The sequence below is a fragment of the Ahaetulla prasina genome, chromosome 1, assembly GCF_028640845.1.
Source record: "Ahaetulla prasina isolate Xishuangbanna chromosome 1, ASM2864084v1, whole genome shotgun sequence".
Taxonomy (NCBI): Eukaryota; Metazoa; Chordata; class Lepidosauria; order Squamata; family Colubridae; genus Ahaetulla; species Ahaetulla prasina.
In genome coordinates, this window is record NC_080539.1 from 174,938,049 (window position 1) to 174,954,901 (window position 16,853).

General features: G+C 39.1%; 1 long non-coding RNA gene across 1 annotated transcript in view; it reads right to left on the minus strand.

The window, feature by feature from the left end:
• The window catches only part of LOC131197757 (uncharacterized), a 94,636-nt gene extending 79,766 nt beyond the window's left edge, over window positions 1-14,870 (minus strand). Inside the window, exon 1 of the long non-coding RNA XR_009155024.1 lies at window positions 14,580-14,870. This is a non-coding gene — a long non-coding RNA (uncharacterized LOC131197757). The remainder of the gene's footprint in view (window positions 1-14,579) is intronic.
• Between the last annotated feature and the right edge of the window lie 1,983 nt (window positions 14,871-16,853).

Below are 16,853 nucleotides of genomic sequence, written 5' to 3' on the forward strand. Positions count from 1 at the left end.
TTCTATTCTATTCTATTCTATTCTATTCTATTTCAACTTCTCCCCTCTGGGTGCCACTACAGAGCATTGAGTTCCAAAACAATCAGACATAAAGACAGTATTTACCCGCACCCCATGCAATCACCCTGCTGAACATTTAATTCCCACAGCACTGTCTGACTTCTCATCTTCCAATCTTCCTACAATCTTCTCCTATTGGTTTCTTATGTTTTGCCAACTATTGTTTGTAACTTATGATTGATTATAATTATGATTATGACCTATGATCAGTGGTGGGATTCAAGTTTTTTTACTACCGGTTCTGTGGGCATGGCTTGGTAGGTGTGATATGCCTTGGTGGGGGTGGCTTGGTGGGGGTGGCAGGGGAAGGATACTATAAAATCTCCATTCCCTCCCCACTCCAGGGGAAGGATATTGCAAAATCCCCATTTCCTCCCAATCAGCTGGGACTCAGGAGGCAGAGACTTGATGGAGCGGGGCCAGTCAGAGGTGGTATTTACCAGTTCTCTGAAAATTTCCACTACCAGTTCTCCAGAACTGGTCAGAACCTGCTGAAATCCACCTCTGCCTATGACCTATTACGTGCTGTTTATATGTAAGCATATGCACCATATACTGTAAGCATATGCACCAGAGATGAATTTCTTGTGTGTCTGATCATACTTGACAATAAAGAATTCTATTCTATTCTGTTCTGTCCTGTCCTGTCCTGTCCTGTCCTGTCCTGTCCTGTCCTGTTCTATTCTATTCCATTCCACTCCACTCCACTCCATTCTATAGAAGCTAAGAACTGAGAATGTGAGTAAAGTCCAAACTAATGCTAGCCCTATTATCCCAAAAGAGCTCAGATAGGCAGGAAACATGAGCTGATTGATTTCATTGTCTGACTACTCGTGTTAATTTCAGATACATCACCACACAACTCAATTTTCCCTTTAGAGCTCTCCACCTATGGAATTGAAGTTATAGTTGACTCTGAGAGCCCCCCCCCAAACATCAGAAAAGGTATCAAACTTCATACTGAAGCCTCTCATTCATGTTGGTGCTAACCCATTAAGTTGGTTGTGTCAGAGCTGGTCCCTTTCTTGATGGAGTTAACCAAAGGTTTCCCTAAATCCAATCACCCACTTCCACAGCTCTACTCCTTATTATATTGAGTTGGAGTATTTTGCACAATGCTTTTTTGCACTCACAGCATTTTTTCTTCATTAGAACCAGTTATCCGAATCAGTAAATACAAACTCTGAAACCAGTCCATGGATTTTGGCAACATGCTCCAAGTATTCAGTGCTGTTGCCATCAAACCAATTTTATCCATCTCAATCTCTTATTTTAATGGTGAGAAATGATACAGTAGATGGATGCCATGCTTACAATTACAATTGCTTGCTCACTGTTTTGGCTCTCATAGGATACAGTGAGAGCAGACTTTCATTAGATTTGCAATTGTGGCTTGCCAAAGAAATTCTTTCCTCTGCCCTCTCCCGCCTCCCTTAGTATTGGCCTGGCCCTGCAAAAGAGGGCCAAGAAAGATATTCCACACAATATAGTGGAATCCAGCTGAGGTGCCAACACTTGATCTCTGACTGTCTCTCTGAATTGTGGGCTATAAAATATCCATCAAGAAAAGCACATTTGGTAATTCTGGATATTAAATGCAGAATTCCTGCATATTTTAAAACATTCTGTTGCTTATCATGCTGCTTATATTTTCTCTGTATTCTTTTTCTTTCGAATTGGTTAAATCTTCTGAATGTGCATTCTAAATAAAACAAAAACAACGACAATGACAACATAATGCCTCCAACTCCTCCACAAGGTGGAATGGATAATTTAGAGATCAACAATGTGTTTGCTTGGTTAACATTCTGTTTTATAACCTTGTGGTTATCAGTTTTGGGTTTCATCTGGCATTTTGCTGCTTGCTCATCCATCTGTGTGAACTCCTTCTGTCTCCGAGTTATTTGTTGCTGGGTTTTGTTTTTTCCATTAATTAACCAGCCAATTAATCCTTTGGCATTAATTTTGAATTATTAGATTCCTAGCACATGTCTTTGGGCCACACACATCTTCCTGCACCATAATTTGAGGACTGTATATTGTGTTGCTGCTATAGGATTATAATCTGTAATTCAAAATTTAAAGTGATATTGAAAACTCCCAAAGGTGCTTTTTCAAGAGGGAATTGGACTTTCTGGTTTTTCTTTGAAGATGTTTCGCTTCTTGGATGAGAAGCGAAACGTCTTCAAAGAAAACCAGAAAGTCCAGTTCCCTCTTGAAAAAGCATCTTTGAGACAACCATGATCTGGATGACTGAGAATCTCCATAGACATTTGGTATTATAAAAGATGCTTTGTTCATCTTTGATTTACCAGTGAAGTCCTTCTCTTATTCTGAAGGAATGGATCACCCTTCTATGTTTATCCTTTGTATTCTCCAGCATTGTTTTATAATGTTTCACATGTGAATGAACAATTTTGAACTTTTACATTGCCTTAAATCAGTGCAGACATGGTTATCTCAGTAGCATTTCCACAATCTGTCATACAGACAGTGGGTTTAGAAAAACCAAATACCGCTTCAACATATGGGTCAAATAAATTGTCTTTGGTTCATAAATATTGCCTTCCAAAACTGGTCTGCTGTCTGGATCATACAGTGGCTGGATGTCATAAAACTAATTCACAATTAATTGTTGTTTCATTTACTATATGCAGCCCTGCTTCCTGTTATGGAAGGATAGCTTTGCTGTCAATCTGTTTCTTCTCCACCCAGTCCACCAATTTGTTTTCCTCTTCTTTCTCCTGTTTTCCCATGCCTGGGAGCAGGATGGTACGTGTTTGTGTGTGTGTGTGTGTGTAAGAAATAATATCATGTACTTTATTTTAAAAAATAAATTATGAAGTCACATTCAACACATACTTTTTAATGAATTCTTGGAATACACAGTCCTTTGCATAGTAGCAAAAACACACAAGAAGGGGCTACTTCAGAAAGCATGAAATTCACAGGGGAACCTAATGATTTATTAACATGTACATATTTGGGCTTGAGCCAAGACAGAAGATGGCTTCAATTCCTTTGTATTGTCTTCTAAATTTGTTTTGGATGGGATTGGGGTGTGTCTTCAAAGCTTCAGACCAGATTCTGAGGGTAGATGAAAGCGGGAGGGGGGGGGAGTCCATGGAGCAAGTGGAAAGCTGCTATGATAGCACTGGATTTTCCTCCACGTTTGAACAGTAAGAAGAAACCATGAATTTGTGGTTTTGATAGCATTGGCAGACTATTTTGAAAAAGGAGGAGGATTGAGATTTAATAAGAAATTGCAGAAGGGGGAAAAAAAAACTAAGTTTCTATAGTTGAGGAAGGAGATGATGACCACAGCACGAATTAGTGTTTAGCAAGATCTTCATATGACTTGCTAGCTGATTAAGATTAATTGCCTTCCAGAACTTCATGACTATCCATCCTGTTATCACTGTGTTTTATAATGCAATGCCTTCCAAAACCAGCACCAGCTATGTAGTATTTCTACAGGCTAGAAAAGAACAAGACACAAACCCCATATTTAGGGCTTCAGTAATTGTCCTGAACATTTTCCTGATAAAACATAACTTCTAAAGAAAGACAACAAAGTCATTTGAGCATATAATTTAAACAAATTCATCCTTTAGCAAAACCGCCTATTATGTTTGACCTGAATATGATGATAGGACCTCAACTGACTGTAAGTATGCAGGTTTTTCAAAGATGTGCTTTAAGCAAATAGTTACCAAATATAAATAATGATATTGTCAAAATATAAGAAAATGATGAGTTATATACTACTACTGTATGGGTATTCTGTCTGTAGGCTCCAATCTGGGTTGATCAGCCAGACCAGAGTTTTTGTCTTCTGAGATTTCAATCTCATACTGGAACCCATCTTCAGGGAACTTCTCTCTGGCAGAATGTGTGTTCTGTCTCTTGAAGAATACACAAGCAATCATACACCTGCCCTATTTTGTTCCAGCCCTGTTATAAGGAGAGATTCAATTGTGTCCTAAATATAGATATATTCCTTGACAATCACTGCTGTGAAGCAATTGGAAGTGAGGGGCTGGAGAAGCTAAGAATAGTGATAATTTCAAAAAAAACCCTCTTAATTCCCAGCAGTAATCCACCCTTCCTTCCTTCCTTCCTTCCTTCCTTCCTTCCTTCCTTCCTTCCTTCCTTCCTTCCTTCCTTCCTTCCTTCCCTCCCTCCCTCCCTCCCTCCTTCCTTCCTTCCTTCCTTCCTTCCCTCCCTCCCTCCCTCCCTCCCTCCTTTGTATTTAAGTAAAAATCAATGCACTTGGAAATGAACATTAAAACATAAGGCCATCTCTTCAAGGCTTTCACCAGTAATATAAAAGAGCCAGGTATAATCAGAAACCTGTTCCAAACTTCAAAAATGCCAACTTGAACACACTAAAGAAATAGTGTCAGCAGTTTAAATGTGCATGCATGCAGGCTTTCAACATTTGTGATAAGTTCCCCCATCCAAGTATCATCAATTTTTACAAAGGAGGATAGATTCACTAAACAAGCAGCTGGAATAAGTAGGTTAAAAAAAGCTGTGGATATTGGTAAATGATTATATTCTTAAAACTTCATTTCATGCTGTACCATTTTCCTTGAGGAGAGTACCATTCTTATTTTTATTATAACTCAGAGATTTTTTTCTTTTTAATTTCTTTTTAGTTTGCTAATTGAAACCAAAAACAAAGAGAAAATAAAAAATACCGAAGTTAAAAAAGTACTTGGGGATAAGTTGCAGTTTGCACCCAATCTCTATGTCCAGATCACAGAGCATTAGGTACAGTAAAAAGCAAAGGAGGAAGAGTAAGAGGAGGTCACAATAAACCTGGTATCTAATTTATCTCATGTTAGACTATGGCATGTTGTGCATAGGTAGATAATATGTTGTAACTAATTTACATTTATTCTATTGGAATTTGCCTATGAGCCAATTAGTTGGCTACTATCCTACAGAATTAATAAAGTATACTTGAAACTTTATGAACTTCATTGACTTTTATTGTTTTATCAATGTATAAAATACAAAGAAAAAGAAAAATAGGAAATTAAAGGAAGAAAAAAGAAAGGGGGAAAGAAAAAATGAGGTACATGGGAAGAAGGAAAAAGGCTTTGACTCTTAGCACAGTACAAAGTGCTAAGCCTCAACTTTTTACTTTTACACATTAGTATAAACTTACCATTTCTATAATGACAAATCTATCTAATCAGCATAATCAAAGTCAAAGTTTCATTTTTTTTATCACAAGCACAAATTTCAGAAGTGATATCCAAATAAAAATCTTAAATATATTCTCCTCTTTGAACAGAACAATCAGTCTAACCATTTCTACTTTATCTTCCTTCCTGTTGAAATAATATGTATTTCTATTTGCACTTAATAATCTTTATAAACTATCACCATGCTTCAAACTCATATTGGAATAGATGTTTTTAATTTTTTTCATTAAATTAATAACAACAATCTGCTAATAAATACATATGGAAAGAGGGCTTCGAGAGAAGAATATTTGGAACAATGATGTTGCAATGCCACTTTAGATTCTGTGCTCTCATCACCTACCTACTGTTTTTATGATCTAGGAGCCACAATATTTTGTTTATGATGCTAATAATGCATTGTGCAGCAATAATGCACCAGAAGAATCTCCAATTACTGAACTAAAACATTGAAGATGATGCTCAGGATTCAGATTAGGGAATAATAGCGATAATGCAATTCCCAATGGAAAAACAGTGCAATTAGTTTAATAAATAAAGCAAGAAAAATTAGTTTAATAAATAAAGGGAGGTTGCCTTTTAAAATGGCTGCTTCTAGTCAGTTCTCATTAAACAGAGTCTACATTGGAAAGATGTACATCTTTGGGCATCATTTTCTAACCCTCTGAGCCATGTACTATAAATACATGCAAGGTTTTTATTTTAAATTAAGCACTTTAGATTCCTGTGGAATCTATCTATCTATCTATCTATCTATCTATCTATCTATCTATCTATCTATCTATCTATCTATCTATCTATCTATCTATCTATCTATCTATCTATCTATCTATCTATCTATCTATCTATCTACCTACCTACCTACCTACCTACCTTTCTTTCTATCTATCTATCTATCTATCTATCTATCTATCTATCTATCTATCTATCTATCTATCATCTATCTATCTATCTCTATCTCTATCTATCTCTATCCATCTATCATCTCTAATAAATAATTAAATAATAAATAAATAAATAAATAATAATAATAATAATAAATAATAAATAAAAAAAAATAAAAAATAATTGCTACCAACCTGCCTTCCATTGAGGACCTGTATACTGCACGAATCAAGAAGAGGGCCATGAAAATATTTACAGACCCCTCACATCCAGGACATAAACTGTTTCAACTCCTACCCTCAAAACAACGCTATAGAGCACTGCACACCAGAACAACTAGACACAAGAACAGTTTTTTCCCGAAGGCCATCACTCTGCTAAACAAATAATTCCATCAACACTGTCAAACTATTTACTGAATCTGCACTACTATTAATCTTCTCATAGTTCCCATCACCAATCTCTTTCCACTTATGACTGTATGACTGTAACTTGTTGCTAGCAATCCTTATGATTTATATTGATATACTGACCATCAATTGTGTTGTAAATGTTGTACCTTGATGAACGTATCTTTTCTTTTATGTACACTGAGAGCATATGCACCAAGACAAATTCCTTGTGTGTCCAATCACACTTGGCCAATAAAATTCTATTCTATTCTATTCTATTCTATTCTATTCTATTCTATTCTATTCTATTCTATTCTATTATTTCTATGTCTGTCTATCTATCTATCTATCTATCTATCTATCTATCTATCTATCTATCTATCTATCTATCTATCATCTCTCTCTCTCTCTCATCTCTCATCCCTCTCTCTCTCTCTCATCTATCTATCTATCTATCTATCTATCTATCTATCTATCTATCTATCTATCTATCTATCTATCTATCTATCTATCTATCTATCTATCTATTCATTCATACCTGCTAATAAACTAATACGCTCCTGTGCCAATAGTCTATAGCCAGAGATTCAGGCTGCTATCAGCAACTGTAGTTAACTTTCTAATGCAAAGTAGATATCTCTAGGTCTGCTGTGACTCAAACATGAAGGGATGACATATATCTGCATGTGCAATTCAGGGGCACCACTTTATTAAACTTACTAAAGGTCTGCAACAGTGAAAGCTATAGGAAACTTCCTAAGGTTAGCTGATAATGACAAGCCTGACTTGGCCCTGTGCCCAGAATTAGTCCCCTGGCTACCTTTGCCATCTCATTACATCTGGCAGTGTTGAGTAGTAAATTCTGAATCCCAGTTACAGATTTGCACATTTTTATCAAAAGGGACAGTACCCTGTGTGACATGGGTGGCAATACTAAATGAGGTCTGCTGAATGTTTTCCCTCTGCAGTAAAATAAATATATAAGTAAGTATCTGAAAAAAAAACACAAAACTGTGTGAAAGATTTGCCTGACCTTCCACATGTGCTCCTGTCTTTTCCATGTACCACATGCATTGCTCCCTCTGCTATTTATTTTACCTGCAAATGAGTCCTTATCTTTTCCTTCCTGCCCATTTTACATGTTGCTCCCCATCACAACTAATCGACTGCATGCATCTGCATGTTTCCTTCCCACATCATTACGAACAGTGGCATTTCCATGCTTGGCTTCCATTGGTCGTCTTCCATACTCTCTTCTCATCACTCATTTCTACCAAGAATCGCGTAAGGTAGGAAAAATTGCCAACCAAAGCCATGGATAAAATGGATTGTTAGAAATGTGAAACTGAGGGAGCCATAGAAGAGATCAAGATTTTCTCAAGCTGGTCTGAACTGAGTAGTGATTTCATGGCCACATCCATGAACATGAAACTGTTTGCCACTTCTGGGATTTTATTTTCCCCTTTCAAGCTCATCTGACAAAAACATAAAATAATAACAACAACAGCAACCTTGGGCGCAATCCCAAAACAACTAGAGCACCACTTGAATATCATGGGCATTGACAAATTCACCATCAGTCAATTGGAAAAGGCGGCTTTATTTGGAACAGCTTCCATCCTGCAATGATATCTTTAATTCCATCAAACATCCATATCTGCCTATCCTAGGTCCTTGGTAAGGACTCGGTAGGTAGACATGTTGTAGGAATCAATTTAACTTTAAAACTATGCATCTAATTAGCGCTGTCTATCCTGTTCAGAAAGCTTAACTATTTATGCTTGATGCTGGAAGATGATCTGAAAGATATGATTTTGAAGTATTTATTATTGTACATTTATATCCAACCTTTTCAGCAAAATATGTGCAGTCTTTCCAGATTTTATCATCACAGCAACAATCCTGCAAGGTAGATTGTGTCAAGAGGCTGTGTGCTATTGAAAACACACTGAGCTTCCTGTTCAAATAAGCATTTTGAGCCATAGCTCAAGTCCAGCAACTCAATCACAGCATTATATTTGCTTTATCCATTTATTTAGCACCTAGCACCTACTAATGGCTTGGTATGATGCATGACAAAAAAAAAAAAAGAAATGAAAGAGTTCAACTTATGTAAGTTGTGCTGGAGGAGGAGGAGGAGGTTCTATAATTCAGTGACAATTCAACAGGTTGGGAAGTACTTTACTATAGGAATGAATTGTTGATGCCATATGGCTTGATAGCATGAACGTATCACATTTCAAACCTTAATATGGTAGTAGACTTTTTTTTAAAAAGAAGAGAAGAAAGTTAAGATTGAAGAAGAACATCAAAATGAGAAAATGAGAAAAGGATAACATATGTCTTTCAGCAAAAGAAGACATGCCATATATTTCTCCTTTCTGTCATGAGGAACTAAAAACAACAATGTAGTTCTCCTAGATTTTGGGATTACTAACCTCTTTTGTAAAATGATCTTTCACACACCTGCTTGACACATGGGCCCTGTACTACCCCTGAACAGATTTTAAATTGTAAAGAGTGAATTTAAAAGAACTATTAAATACTGAATAACAAGATGCATATTTTAAAATTATTATTATTTAAGATTACAGTTGTTTGATATTCTTGATCATTTATATCATTTTTGGTATGTTGATAGAAATTTATGAATACTTAATTAGCAATCTTTACATCTTAGAATTTGGACAACTAAATTGCAAAAAACAAACAAACAAATAAAGAAACAAGGCTTTGTCATGAATTTTCAAACAAACTTTATAATTCATAGGAGACATAAGGGTAGGTTTAACTCCTTACTTTTTATTATTTGTCTCTTAGGTCCTATTTTAGCTGATAGGTGCATTTATTTTGGTTAAACTTGTTGGGAGGGACAATATATGAACAGAAGAGTGTCTAAGTGAGAAGCAATTGACAACTTATCTGTGAGTAATTTATAACACAAATACCACAAGTTACATATTTCTGTCAGAGAGCAGGACAAAATTTGTAAGGGTGTCGTGTCTATGATATATTTTTGGGATTATTCTGGTTTGCTGAGGATGCCACTCAACTTTTACATTAAGAACATGACCATCTTCTATCCCAAAACCTGAGCTCAGATTCTATTGAATAAAAGTGAACCGTTCCAAACTCGATTGCAGAAAATATGACTTCAGTAACAGCATTCCAGGCATTCAGTTAATGCCTGGAATGCACTACCAGACTCTGTGGTCTTATCCCAAAACCCCAAAAACTTTAACCTAATACTGTCTACTGTTGACCTCACCCCATTCCTAAGAGGTCTGTAAGAGGCGTGCATAAGAACACCAGTGTGCCTACCGTCCCAGTCCTATCCTTATGATCAATATAAATCCTTATGATTTATATTGATATATTGACCATCAATTGTGTTGTAAATGTTGTACCTTGATGAACGTATCTTTTCTTTTATGTACACTGAGAGCATATGCACCAAGACAAATTCCTTGTGTGTCCAATCACACTTGGCCAATAAAATTCTATTCTATTCTATTCTATTCTAATGTTCCTTTAATTGTATTCACTTTATGTATTCAATTCATGCTTATACTTATATATATTATCTAATATGTACTCGACAAAATAAATAAAAAATCCTCAGACCTAGCTTATTGGGGCATGTTTCTGCTTTGTGTGTATGTGCCTTTGAGTCAGTGTTTAACTCTTGTAATTGCCTGAACATATCTTTGCCGTTTTCTGGCAAAATTTTCAGAAGTGTTTTGCCTATTTCAATTGTCATTGTTTCCTTCCTTTGGTCTGTCCCAAGGTGGCTTTTTACCTAAAGTGGGACTAGAACTCATAGTCTCCCAGTTTCTAATCTGGTGTTTTATGACTATACCAAAATGGTTTTCACGCTTCTACTTTACCTGTTATGATACAGCCCATCTTGCAACTATTTCTATTGAACTCCACATCCATTAGATTGCTAAGCATATCTGGATGCTTAATAACGTCTTCAAAAGCAAATGAAACTAACAGAGTTTAAGACAATTGTCCTTGGGTCACATAAATAACATCACCTAGTTTTATTTGTGTCTGCCCTCAAAACAAAGAAATTATACAACTCACTAATAACAAGGAAAAGCTCAAAAGCCCTGCCCCTACCACACCCCATTCTCACCTTGAAAGCTGAAGTTAGATTTAATATTATTTCCCTTCAAGGCCAGATCTATTATGGTATGAATTTTAATCATTCAGACACCACAAATGACACTATTTAAATTTTGTTAAAAGAACCTAATTATTGATAGTGTAAGTTCCTGCTCTACTCTTATAGACCCTGCTGGCAGAAATGTTGCAAGCCAAATGCAAAGTAAAACAGTGGTTGGGTTCAAATTTTTTTACTAGTGGTTCTGTGGGTGTGTCTTGGTGGGTGTGGTTTGGTGGGTGTGGCAGGGGAAGGATACTGTAAAATCTCCATTCCCTCCCCAATCCAAAGGAAGGATACTGCAAAATCCCCATTTCCTCCCAATCAGCTGGGACTTGGGAGGCAGAGAATAGATGGGGGCGGGGCCAGTCAGAATTTTTACTACCGGTTCTCCAAACTACTCAAAATTTCCACTACCGGTTCTCCAGAACTGATCAGAACCTGCTGAAACCCACCTTTGAAGTAATATTATAAGAGTTTGGAAACTAATCCTTGTTAACACTAGAGCCAACATGGAGGGAAATAGCTGGAGTTTCCTAGTCTGACGCTAGAGATCAACAGGTCAACCATCAGGCAAAGTCTCCAAATAGATGGTCATGTAACAAACCAACAATCCATATCCCTGCTATGACTGAAATAAATTCCCAGAGTCGTTCAGTCTTTGGCTCCCAGGTTACATCTCCATTAGGGCACATTCCTTAAGGAGAGACGTCTTCCTTCTTTTAACAATCTATTGTCCACCCACCTAACCCCAGGTTAGGAAGGTCACCACATTGGGCAATGGGAGATAAAACTTCTAAAGTTATTTTGTTGTCTTGCCAAGGGCTAAAATTGACAGGTGGATTTTGAACAGAGTCAAAATAGTCAATCAGCATCCTTCTGAATGCCAGGCATCCTGTCTAATCAGAAACCAGTCAGACAGACTTTATTGTTACAGCCCTAGGTTATAACTGGGGGGAAAAAAATAGCCATCAGTTATCACAGGTTACAAAAAAGGCAGAATGGTTACAGGAGAGAAAGTATTCATAACACCTATAAATCTTGTTTATTTGTTGAACTGCTGAAAGGATAAAAAAATGAGTCCAAACTTTAAAAGCTGACAAGGCAAATCCAGCCACTGCCAATAGGATTCTTTTGTTGTTGGACCGGGAAAGAAAATCAATTGTTTGCATATTGTTTGCACTTAGGTTTCCCCTTAAGAGCTAAGTTAAAAAACCTAGTTCAAATGTCAGAAAATATAGAACAATAAAACAGGTAATAGCCACTAAAAGAAATAATAGCCAATAAAACAAATAAGGAGGCATTGCTCGGGACTCATACGGTATTTTTTTAAACAGTGTTCTAAAATAGTTGATGGCATCAATAGCATCCTTGCTTGAGCTACAGAAATTCTAAGAATGGGAGTTTGAATTAGCTTCAGATATGTTCACATTCAGAAGTATGTTTGATCATTGTATAGTAACCTCACTTCATAAGTCATTATCTATTTTAATGTATTCTTTATCTAACATATCAATGGTTTTCAATTACTTTATTGATAACATCTCACCTAAATGATTAGGTATTTTCTATTTTCCTGTCAGTCCTTCAAAGTAAACCAGGTTAAAGAAACAGGGCCAGCAAGGATTCCAGGAATATTCTTTTTTTATTCAAAAAGTTGTACAGAAAAAAGTTTTCCCCCTTCCCCCCCCTCCCCTCCCTTCACAACACCCCTCCCCCCCCGACTTCCAGGAACGAGCACAAGGTATAGTTAAAAATAAAACAAACATATGCTAAAAAAATTTCGTCCCAACTTAATTATACTCCTACAATTCTCATCAATTCCTAACTTCCCCTAAAAACAATCAAAAATAATACATCATAATCATTCAAAGGCAGTCTGATAACTCTTAGTCTGATGTCTACTTTGAATATAGTCAATCCATTTTTTCCATTCCTTTAAGTATCTTTCTTGCGTATTGTCTTTCAAAAAGGCCGATATTTTCACCATCTCAGCCAACTTGGCAACTTTCAATATCCATTCTTCTATTGTAGGTACTTCTTTTTTCTTCCAGTACTGTCCTATTAGTAATCTTGCTGCTGTTATTAGATTTAAAATCAATTTAGTCTGAATTACTGTACAGCCCGTAATAATTCCCAACAGAAAAAATTGTGGTAGGAACTTTATCTTCTTTTTCAAAACATTTTGTAAAATCCACCAAATTTTTATCTGATTCCAGGAATACTTTTCATTATAGTAACCTAGAATAACAAACGCTCGTAATCGAGTTCAAGTTTTCTTACTGTCCCTTTTAACACGGTCCTGAATGAACAGAGGGATAGACTTGAGATCGCGTGAAGTTCTCTTTGCCAATGATGTAAAATTATTTAACGCCACTGACAATGCTGCTACCCTTCAAAAAGACCTTGACTTTGTGTTGGAATGGTCAAACAATTGGCAACTCCAAATCTCAACCGCAAATACTCTGTCTTACACATTGGTAAAAAGAATCAGAACACAAAATACAAGCTGAGTGGACATGACCTTGTAGATGACCCTCACTCTGTCAAGGACCTTGGAGTACTCATATCTAATGATCTAAGTGCCAAAGCCCACTGTAACAACATCGCCAAAAAGGCATTCAGAGTTGTAAACCTACTCTTGCATAGCTTCATCTCTGGTAATATTACACTACTAACCAGAACATACAATTTTCAAACATAGCTCATCTGTCTGGAACCCGCACTGCATATCAGACATTAATACAATTGAGCGTGTCCAGAAATATTTCACAAGAAGAGTCCTCCACTCCTCTGCTTGCAACAAAATACCTTATGCCACCAGACTTGAAATTCTAGGCTTAGAAAACTTAGAACTACGCCACTTTCGGTATGACCTAAGTGTGGCTCATAAAATTATATGCTACAATGTCCTACCTATCAATGACTACTTCAGCTTTAACCACAACAATACACAAGCACACAATAGATACAAACTGAAAGTGAACCACTCCAAACTCGATTGCAGAAAATATGACTTCAGCAACAGAGTGGTCAATGCCTGGAATGCACTAACTGACTCTGTGGTTTCATCCCCTAACCCCCATAACTTTAACCTTAGACTGTCTACTGTGGAGCTCACCTGATTCCTAAGAGGTCGGTAAGGGGTGTTCATAAGCATACCAGCATGCCTACCATCCATGTCCTACTATCCCCATTTATTCGTACCCATTTCCTGGGTTCATATCCATGTTTATACTTATATCTGTTATCTAATACATGCTTGACAAATAAATAAAGAAAAAGAGAAATAAGTGTTATTACCACTTTATAATGCCTTGGTAAGACCACACTTGGTGTATGCACCCAGTTTTGGTCGCCACGATGTAAAAAAGATGTTGAGATTCTAGAAAAAGTGCAGAGAAGAGCAACAAAGATGATTAGGGGACTGGAGGCTAGAACATATGAAGAACGGTTGCAGGAACTGGGTATGTCTAGTTTAATGAAAAGAAGGACTAAAGGAGACATGATAGCAGTGTTCCAATATCTCAGGGACTGCCATAAAGAAGATAAAGTCAACCTATTCTCCAAAGCACCTTCTTTCTTGGGCTACTGTGTCTTTTGGTTTTTTTTAAGATGTTTTGTTGGGTTTTACAGATAATACTCAGGTTATGACAGTTCACTTAGCAACTGTTAAAAATTGTGACATAACCCCCCAAGTACTTATGACACAGTCCTGAGATTATAAATGTTGCAGCCCCACGGAAGTCATTCATCCTTATGAATGCAGTGCTGCAGAAGCACTGCAACATTTGCCCTGCCCATTTCCCCCATCCCTGCCATTCTCCATAGGCATTGGGCCTGTGAAGACTCACTTACCTTGTGAAGATCTAGCAACCCTTCAGTTTCTTTGCCTGTTTTGGTGCATTCGCAGAGAACTGAGGTCTAAAATACCGTGAGATCATGGAAGATCAGTAGCAGATCTCGTGTGATCTTGCTGTACTCTAGGTCTCAGTTCTCTGCAAACAGAGGCCTGGATGACATCCACAGCAAATGACTTTGCAAACAGAGGGAAGGCCGAAGCCTTTGCTTCCTCTATTTACAAACACTTTTGCCACAAATCTCATCCAGGCCTCTGTTCACATAGAACTGAGGCCTGGATGAGGTCTGCGTCAAAAGACTTTGCAAGCTGACGTTAGGCTTCGAGGCAGTAAAATCGTGTAAATGCCAAATGCTTTGCACATCGAGACTGGAAGCCTTTGGGGGAGACTCACTGAGGCTGCCTGCCACTTCAGAAGTGGCAAGCAGCCTCAATGAATCAGCAAAGACAAGCAGAGCACACCCATCTCACTCTCCTTCTGTTCTCACTGCTCCGCTTTTGGAGCGCCAAGAGCAGGCAAAGAAACTGTAGCAGAGAGGAGATACCTCGATACATCTTTGCAAGTTAAGCAGAATGGGGGGAAGCAATTGGGGGGAGCAGTAGGTATCTCAATGGGTCAGAGGAGGCCTTGGGTGGTTGGAAGCACCAGCCCCCCCCCTCCATGGCCTTCTCCACCCTGAGATACCTCGTGTGTGCACGAGGCGGTGGTGAGGCCCCTCCTCAAGAAGCCTTCCCTGGACCCGGCTGTTTTAGGTAATTATCGTCCGGTCTCCAACCTTCGCTTCGCGGCGAAGGTTGTAGAGAGTATGGTGGCATATCAGTTTCCCCTGCACCTGGATGAAACTGTCTATCTAGACCCGTTCCAGTCCGGTTTCCGGCCCGGTTACAGCACTGAGACGGCTTTGGTCGCGTTGGTGGATGATCTCTGGAGGGCCAGGGACAGGGGTTGTTCCTCTGCCCTGGTCCTATTAGACCTCTCAGCGGCTTTTGATACCATCGACCATGGTATCCTGCTGTGCCGGTTGGAGGGATTGGGAGTGAGAGGCACCGTTTATCGGTGGTTCTCCTCCTATCTCTCCGACCGGTCGCAGACGGTGTTGACGGGGGGGCAGAGGTCGGCCCCGAGACGCCTCACTTGTGGGGTGCCGCAGGGGTCGATTCTCTCGCCCCTTCTGTTCAACATCTATATGAAGCCGCTGGGTGAGATCATCGGTGGCTTCGGTGTGAGGTACCAGCTGTACGCTGATGACACCCAGCTGTACTTTTCCACACCGGGCCACCCCAATGAAGCCATCGAAGTGCTGTCCCGGTGTTTGGAAGCCGTACGGGTCTGGATGGGGAGAAACAGGCTCAAGCTCAATCCTTCCAAGACAGAGTGGCTGTGGATGCCGGCATCCCGGTACAGTCAGCTGAGTCCTCGGCTGACTGTTGGGGGCGAGTCACTGGCCCCGATGGAGAGGGTGCGCAATCTGGGCGTTCTCCTGAATGAACGGCTGTCTTTTGAAGACCACCTGACGGCCGTCTCCAGGAGAGCTTTCCACCAGGTTCGCCTGGTGCGCCAGTTGCACCCCTTTCTAGACCGGGATGCCTTGTGCACAGTCACTCACGCCCTCGTGACGTCTCGTCTGGATTACTGCAATGCTCTCTACATGGGGCTCCCCTTGAGGGGCATCCGGAGGCTTCAGTTAGTCCAGAATGCGGCTGCGTGGGTGATAGAGGGAGCCCCTCGTGGCTCCCGTATGACACCTATCCTGCGCAGACTGCACTGGCTACCTGTGGCTTTCCGGGTGCGCTTCAAGGTTCTGGTGAACGTCTTCAAAGCGCTCCATGGCATAGGGCCGGGCTATTTACAGGACCGCCTACTGCTACCGAATACCTCTCACCGACCCGTGCGCTCTCACAGAGAGGGACTCCTCAGGGTGCCGTCAGCGAGACAGTGTCGTCTGGCGACACCCAGAGGAAGGGCCTTCTCTGTGGGAGCTCCCGCCCTCTGGAACGAACTCCCCCCAGGACTTTGTCAACTCCCGGACCTCCGAACCTTCCGTCGTGAGCTTAAAACACACTTATTTATCTGCGCAGGACTGGATTAGTTTTTAAATTTGTGGGTTTTTTAATGGGTTTTTTAATCATTTATTCTAAATTTTAATTTCGGCCAATTGAATAAGTTTTTTAATTGTATTTTAATAGTATTTATATTGTAATATTATTGTCTATTTTATCTGGCTGTGAACCGCCCTGAGTCCTTCGGGAGAAGGGCGGTATACAAATTTAAA